This window comes from Silene latifolia, chromosome 3, assembly GCF_048544455.1.
Source record: "Silene latifolia isolate original U9 population chromosome 3, ASM4854445v1, whole genome shotgun sequence".
NCBI classification, from domain to species: domain Eukaryota; kingdom Viridiplantae; phylum Streptophyta; class Magnoliopsida; order Caryophyllales; family Caryophyllaceae; genus Silene; species Silene latifolia.
The window spans coordinates 66,090,403-66,098,141 of record NC_133528.1 but is presented as its reverse complement, the minus strand read 5'-3'; the positions used below and the strand labels follow the sequence as shown (position 1 = coordinate 66,098,141).

Below are 7,739 nucleotides of genomic sequence, written 5' to 3'. Positions count from 1 at the left end.
ATTAGAGCATATTTAGTCCCCGAATTAGCCTTGTTCCCATGCTTTTTAGTGCATATTTGGGTCATTTATTGTCTTTAGTTCTTTGTTTTGCATATTCTTTGAGGTTTTGTGTCCTTGGTAGGAAAGGATTGCAAACCTTGCATTTTCATGGCAAAATGAGACTACATTGATTGAATTCAATGACCAAGTATCAAGGAGAGACAAGATTATAAGGCCTTTGTACATACTATAGTAGATGGGCAATGAATGAGAAAAGATCCTTGCATCCCCGAGGAAATCCCCAAGGATTTTATGAAGAAAAGGGAAGAAAAGAAGAAGAAAGCACGCTGCATGACAATCCGCGCGTCTTCCATTGAAGACGCCCGTCTACCAAGCCACAATCCGTGCGTCTTCCTTACAAGACGCCCGGGCAGCAGCATCCAGAAGACGCTCGTCTTCCGCCAAAGATGCCCGGGCCCAGACCACCGAATCCGCCCGTCCCGTGCCTAAGACGCACGGATTCCAAGGCAGTCAAAGTTCGTTTCTTCAAGCTTCAAAGAAAGATGCCCATCCTTCTAAAAATACCGGCGTTTCCTTAAGTAGGGACTTAATCGTCATTTAAGCCCTTAGTTAACCCTAATTCCTACACCTAATCCCCACTATAAATACCCCATTAGTCTAAATTGGAAGAGTATGTTCTTCTTAGCAATCTTTAGTGTAGTTAATATCAATCAAATCTCTCTTTAATTTTGTAATCAACAATTAATCAAGTTTTAATACAAGTTTTATTTCCTTAATCTCTCTTTTGTTCATCCTTTATTTTGGGTAATTGAAGATTATTTGGGTTATTATTGGGAGATTGACAACCTCTCAATCAAGCATCAAGTACTTCTTTTATTCTTTGCTTTATTATTGGAATCATTAGTAGGTATAATTCTCTTAATCCCTTTTTAATTATTGTTAATTACTTTCATTTATTCGTCATGTTTCACTTTGTTAGTATGATTGACAACCTTCCTAGAATGATCAACATGATAATGAGTGAGTAGTCACCTAGCTAGTGTTAATGGGTAATTAGGGGAAACCAACATGGGGAATGATTCATGCTTAAATTAATATGCTTTCATGGTTTATTTGCTTGCTTGTTATGATCTCAACTCATGCACATGTTATGGTTGATGAAATGCGAGCCTATGAATCCTTGCATTTTTTACCCATCACCTATCTTTTCGATGAGACTTGTAAGACATAAACCAACTCGATTCTCATTAGACCATGCATGTTGTTGAGTAGGGAAGATTAAGTCGACTTGTAGGTGTTGTACAATCTAATCGATTCGGCTCCGGGACCCAAACTTTCCTAGGATTGTAAGATATAACCCAACTCAATCCATCACAACAATAATTGCTTGCTTATAATTTGAGAACATGTTTGTATGATCAATTCCCATGAATCCCCTATGACCCAATGACACCCTAGTGCATTTTATCAATTGTTTACAACCCTTTTAATTCATCTTGCTTGTTTACTCTCATTGTTATTTAGTTTAGTGACCTTCTACATCAACCCCAATTGTGACACCCCTAAGACACCACTAGTCTCAATAGAAATCTCATCTCAATTCCCGTCCCTTGGGATCCGACCTTTACTTGCCTCTTTACTAATTGTAGAGTTGTTTGTGAAGCTATAAATTGGGTTTTGGTCTAGGTGCTCCTAACGACAAGTTACCGAAAAGATTGTGTCCCGACCAAAAATGGCGCCGCTGCCGGCGACGGTGTTAACTTGATTTAGATTTTCATGTATTGTTATTAGTTGTGTCTTTCTTTGCCTTGGGGAAGTGAAACTCCTCAAGGTTTGTTCTAATTGTTTTCGAGTTGTTTGATATTTTTCATGTCTAGAAGGTCACAAGGTGACTTGTTACCTTTTGATCGTGAAATTGAAAGAACTTTGACAACCAATAGAAGACTTTCTAGGAGAACTTTGAGAGGTATTGGTGAGGTTGTAGATATCCAACCAACTATTGAGTTCATCAACCCTTTTGCAAGAGAAGGTGAGGAGAACCCAACACAAAATACAACACAAAATCAACCCACAATGCCTAAGTTTTCATCACATTCCGTACCCACCGAGGAGAACCTACCCAATGGTACTCCCACACCACAACATCTAACCGTAAATTTTATTGCCAAATCCGCATTTATCCAATTAGTCGAAAGAAGCCAATTTGGGGGGATGCCTAGTGAAGACCCTCATTCTCATATGGAAACCTTTTGTGACTATTGTGATGCGATTTCTCAAACCGGTGTAACTCAAGACCAAATTCGATGGGTCTTATTTCCTTTTTCTCTCATTGGCACCGCGAAACAATGGTTGAAAGGCCTTGATAAGGCTACTCTCGGAATTGATTCTTGGAAGAAATTGGCTCTAGCTTTCTACAAAAAGTTCTATCCACCGGAAAAGACTAACATGCTAAGAGCTTTAATCACGGGCTTTAAGCAAAGGGATGAAGAATCTTTGTATGAAGCTTGGGAGCGGTTCAAAGGAATTTGTCGCTCATGTCCTCATCATGGACTTAGCGAGTGGTTCTTGGTACAACAATTTTGGAACGGTCTTTATGAAGATTCAAGGAACATTCTCAACATGGGATCAAATGGAATGTTCACCGAAGTTGATGACAATCAAACTTGGAACAAAATTGAGGAAATGGCGGTCCATAACTCACAATATAGTAGACCTCGCAAGGCTACTAGAGGAGGAAAGCATGAAGTGGACTCCGTTACTCAATTGGGTGCTCAACTTAGTGCTCACATTGATACCATCAATTTGAAGTTTGAAAAAGCTATAGCTAAACTTGAAGAAGCCTCAAAATCACCAAAGCATCATGTTAATGCCATGACGGCATTTTCATCAATCCCAAGTGGGATATGTGAGAATTGTGGAACTTTGGGACATGACCAAAGTGAATGTAGGGGAACAAATGAACAAGTGAATGCTTTCCAAGCATACAAGAGTGGTACCCCTTATTCCAACTATTACAATGAAAACACCAAATTCCATCCAAATCTCTCATACAAAAGCCAAAATGTTCAAAACCCTCAACCAACATACACCCCACCTCCCATGAGAAACCAAAATCAAAGACCCTTTTACAACCAAAACCAAGGTTACCAAAATCAAACTCCATACAATCAACAAAATGACCAAGGTTTTGATGTTCAAAAAGCGGTCCTTCAAATGCAAAAGAATCAACAAGAATTTTTCACTCAAATGCAAAAAGATAGTCAAGCAAAGGAAATCACCATCAACAACATTCTAGCTCACACCAAAATGTTGGAAACCCAATTGACTCAACTAGCATCTTCAAGCTCACAAAGACAAAAGGGGCAATTACCACCTCAAAGTAATCCCCCAAGACATGAAATGGTTAGTGCCATTCACTTGAGAAGTGGTACAAGGTATGAAGCACCGAAGAAGCAAGTTGAGGATGAAGTTGTGGAAGCTAGTGACAAGGAAGAGATTGTGCAAAACTCCAAGGATGGAGAACCAACAAAAGAAGAAATTTCAAAGAAAAATGAAGACAAGGTCAAGGAGAAGGAGCCCATTGTGATTAGACTTCCTTTTCCAAGTCGTCAAGCCAAGCCCAAATTTGATGACCAACTTGGAAAATTTATGGAAATTATGAAGAATTTGGAAGTCTCGATTCCTTTCACGGAATTAATCAATCACGTGCCGGCCTATGCAAAATACATGAAAGACATCCTCACAAAGAAGAAGTCAATCCGGAAGCTTGAGACTATCGCCTTCACTAAGGTGAGTAGTGCAATACTTCAAGGAAGTTCACCATCAAAACTCAAGGATCCGGGAAGCTTCTCAATACCGTGTACCATTGGCGACACCACGATCAACAAAGCCTTATGTGATCTAGGGGCTAGTGTGAGTGTTATGCCGTACTCGGTGAGTAAAAGGTTGGGGATGGGAGAGCTTAAATGCACCAATATCACACTCCAAATGGCCGATAGATCGACGAAGACACCATTAGAGATATGGGAAGATGTTCCCGTAAGAGTTGGGAAATTTTTCATCCCGGTGGACTTTGTCATTGTTGACATGGAAGAAGACTCCAACATTCCAATCATCCTAGGAAGACCTTTATTACACACCGCGGGTGCGGTGATTGATGTGAAACATGGAGAGCTCACTCTAGAAGTGGGAGATGAGAGCATAACTTACAATCTTGACAAGACCATGAGAGCTCCCCGTTTGCATGAACCATGTTTTATGATTGATCATTATAGCCGGAAGGATGATAGGAAGAAGTCGGAACTCCAATGGAAGAAGAAAATTGAAGATGCTCCATTCAAAGAGCATGTGAATTGTAACAAAGAGAGCTCGCAAAGCTCATCAAAGTCAAGCAATGAAGAGGATGGCCTCATTGGCCAAGAAAATAAAATGGGAGAGCTGTCTCTATCAACTCAAGAGATCTTTAGTGATCAAGTGGATGAAGTTTGTGGTCTTTGGGACGATGAGTTTGAAGGGATTTTCAATCCCTACATTTGGTAATGCTATCGATCAAGACCGACAACAAGGGCAAAGGTCTATTATAGATCTTTATCACGACAATGAACAAGCTTTTGATTACTTCTTCAAGGTGTTGAGCAACATCAACAACACCTTGGACATGCCCCCATGACATCTCACTAAGGATGAGATTTTGGTGGAGTCCTCCCTAAACCACCATTTGTAAATATTTCAAACTCTCTAACTCGCATTTCAATTCTTATATTGCATTTTTGTTATTTTTGGATTTTTATACTTTGATCAAGATAATTATCATTTTTGAGAGAAGTGAGGGAGGGACTAATGATTTCAATTGATGTGTAGTGCTTTAGCTTAGTGTGGGGATAGCAATTGCCTAGGCTATTCATGCCTTAGTAGTGCCCCCACAATGAAGAACACGAGATTTTGAAGAATGAAAAATGACAAGGGATATGCAAAGTACACGGATGGAACTGAATCCGGGTAAAAGGGGTAGAATCCGAGCGGTTTCAAGAGAATCCGCCCGTCTTCAGGCAATCCGGGCGTATTGGTCAGAACCCGCCCGTCCTTCATGAGCTGAATTTTTGAAATTTTGGGACTGTTAGCAAATCCGGGCGTCCTGCAATAGAATCCGCCCGTCTTCAGAAAGACGCTCGTCCTGAAAGGAAAGACGCCCGTCTTTTTGGCTGAGAAAAACAAGAAAAATCCCTGGAAAGGAATCCGCCCGTCTTCAGTGTAAGACGCCCGTTCGGCAGTTGACAACCCGAGCGTCTTTACTGGAAGCCGCCCGTCTTTAGGCGAGAATTTCTCAACCCAGAACAGACAGAATCCGGCCGTCCCGAAGGAAAGCCGCCCGTCTTCCCCCTGCATTTCAAATTTTTCGGGTCTATTATAAACCCCCTCCCACATTCATTTCTTCATTTCTTCATTCAAGACACTACCCATAAACCCCAAAACTCAAAACCCTCATCCTCTCCATCACCAAAACAAGATTTCCTCAACTACATTCATCAAAATCAAATCAAAACATCCTTTTAACAAAAATTAATCACTCCTCTTCCAACAAAAATCAAAACCAAGCACCAAAATCTTCAACCTTTGAGTCGATTTTTGAATTCATAAAGGCAAAGCCTTTCATCTTTAAATCGATTTAGGTATACTTGGAAATTGAAGATTTTCACTCTTTTCTTGGTCTAATCATCAATGGCAAGGACAAAGGGAGCAACAAAAGCAACAAAGGCAAAGGCACCAAAGACAAAGGCACTCTCAACAAGACAAAAGAGTCTTCAAGCAAAGAAAGCCTCATTGGCTATGGTGGTAGCTAGCTCAAACTTGGAAGTGCAACAACAACAACCTCCCTTGGAAGCAACAACATCTACTACTCCGGAAATTGCTCAACTTTTGAACTATCCGGAGGTAATTTTCATTTCTAAAACCCATAGGGACACTTTTGCCAAGTATGCTAGAAAATCCTTTCTATCAACCAAGTTTATTTGTGAAGAAGCCTTGAACAATTTGGGTGTCTTTGAGCAAACTAAAGTCTTCTTTGAAGCCATGGGGTTGGAAAAATTGTTTGATACAAAAGAATCTACATACCCCTCCCTTACCTTAGAATTCTTGAGTTCTTTGAAAGTTAACAAGGTAGAGACTATGGAAAACATCGAGTTCCGCCTAGCTAATGTTAGTAGGCGCATCTCCTTTAAGGAAATGAGTAAAGCTTTGGGTCTTAGTGATTCACCGAGTTATTTCAAGAATGTTGGCAAGTATGACCCCGCTCCTCTTTGGGAGGCGATTTCCGGAAGGAAATTTGAGAACTATCATGCTAGTCGCGCTCTATTAGTCCATCATCCGGGCATTAGAGTGTGGCACAAGGTCATAAGGAATACCATCATTGCAAGAAAAGACACCAACCACTTTACCAAGCTCGATTTTGTTCTTCTTGAGTCGGCCTTAAACATTGGAAGGGAATTCAGCAAGCCTTTCAACTCTCTAAGGCTTTTGGTGGATAGATGGCTAAATGTTGATTGTGGGAAGCAAGGCACTACCGTTATTGTGAATGGAGGTCTAGTCACTCTTTTGTCTAAGTACTTTGATCCGAACTTCAACAAGGATAGCAAGTATGTGGCAAAAAAGGGTGGTCATCTCATTGATTTGGATACTATGATAAACAAATACAAGTGGGTCTCTCATAACCCTCTTGACACCAAGTATGGATGGTTCACAAGTGAGGCTAGATCTTTTACTTTGCCTTCGAAGATTTGTCGTTTAAGTGTCCATCGGACCAACTATCTCCTTCCCCTCTCCAAAGAAGCCGAATACATTATCCGACAACAAAGGGGTGAAATTGAAATGCCCTCCTCTTCCATTGTCACACCACCCTATCCTTTCAAGTACCAAGAGTTCAAACCCGAAGGTGTTGAAGCAAGCAAAGATTATATGACTCTTCTTATGCAAGAGATGCACAAGCAAGCCTTCAAGGACCGGGAAGATGCTTACTTAGCCCAATATCCACCCCTCCTTCATCTAGCTAGGCAAGGACTACTTGATCCTTCATGTCCTTTGCCTAGATGGGCGGATAGGGAAGTCTTCTTTCCGAGTGCAGCTAGAGGTGAGATTCCGGGTGACAATGAGGTTGTCGGTGATGAGGTTGTTGATGATAACATTGATGAAGAGGCTAGTGAAGAAGAAGAAGAGGATGATGAAAAAAGTGAACAAGAAAGTGAAGAAGGAAGTGGTGATGAGTCCACTTCTATTGAGGAAGATGATGATAGTGATGATATGGTGGAAGATTAGCAAGCTTTGGAGACTTCTACCCTCTCGAGGTTTGTTCTACTTCTTTCTTTGTTTTAATTATTTATCTTGATCATTGTTGGAGTAGTCCTAGCACCATAGAGGACTAACACCTCAGCCCCATTGAGGTGTTCTTATTTCATTGTTCCCACTTTTGAAAATCCAAAATGACAAATTTAGTTTCATGCATTGCAATTGTGTGCATGAACTACACCCAACCTTAGGACATTAGAAATAATGTCTAACTCGGTTTGGGGAAGTACATGCATACACAATGGGAGGTAATCTAAATTATCCTCTCCGTCATAAACAAAAAAACCCATGCATAATGTAGTTTTGATTAGTGTAGCTTGCATTTAGTGTAGAAATCATGCATCATGTTTGCATAATTTCCCATCATTTTGGCCATTGAGGACAATGCCCATATTAGTGTG

The 7,739-nt window shown here is 40.6% G+C and overlaps 1 non-coding gene across 1 annotated transcript; it reads right to left on the bottom strand.

Moving 5' to 3' along the window:
• Nucleotides 1-2,445: 2,445 nt before the first annotated feature.
• Nucleotides 2,446-2,552, bottom strand: LOC141650731 (small nucleolar RNA R71). The gene has a single exon (XR_012546749.1). It is a non-coding gene; the product is annotated as a small nucleolar RNA R71 (small nucleolar RNA).
• Nucleotides 2,553-7,739: the final 5,187 nt, after the last annotated feature.